The sequence below is a fragment of the Sapajus apella genome, unplaced genomic scaffold (assembly GCF_009761245.1).
Source record: "Sapajus apella isolate SASKATOON/1434 unplaced genomic scaffold, GSC_monkey_1.0 scaffold127, whole genome shotgun sequence".
NCBI classification, from domain to species: Eukaryota; Metazoa; Chordata; class Mammalia; order Primates; family Cebidae; genus Sapajus; species Sapajus apella.
Genome location: NW_022437067.1, coordinates 982,730 through 982,991, shown reverse-complemented (window position 1 = coordinate 982,991; position 262 = coordinate 982,730).

Here is a 262-nt window from a genome sequence, read left to right as displayed (position 1 = left end):
CTGGGCACAGTGGCTCACGCCTGTAATCCCAGCACTTTGGGAGGCCGAGGCAGATGGAACACAAGGTCAGGAGTTTGAGACCAGCCTGGCCAATACGGTAAAACCTCATCTCCACTAAAAATACAAAAATTAGCTGGGCATGGTGGTGCGTGCCTGTAATCCCAGCTACTCAGGAGGCTGAGGCAGGAGAATTGCCTGAACCTGGGAGGCGGAGGTTGCAGTGAGCCGAGATCGTGCCATTGCACTCCAGCCTGGGCGACAG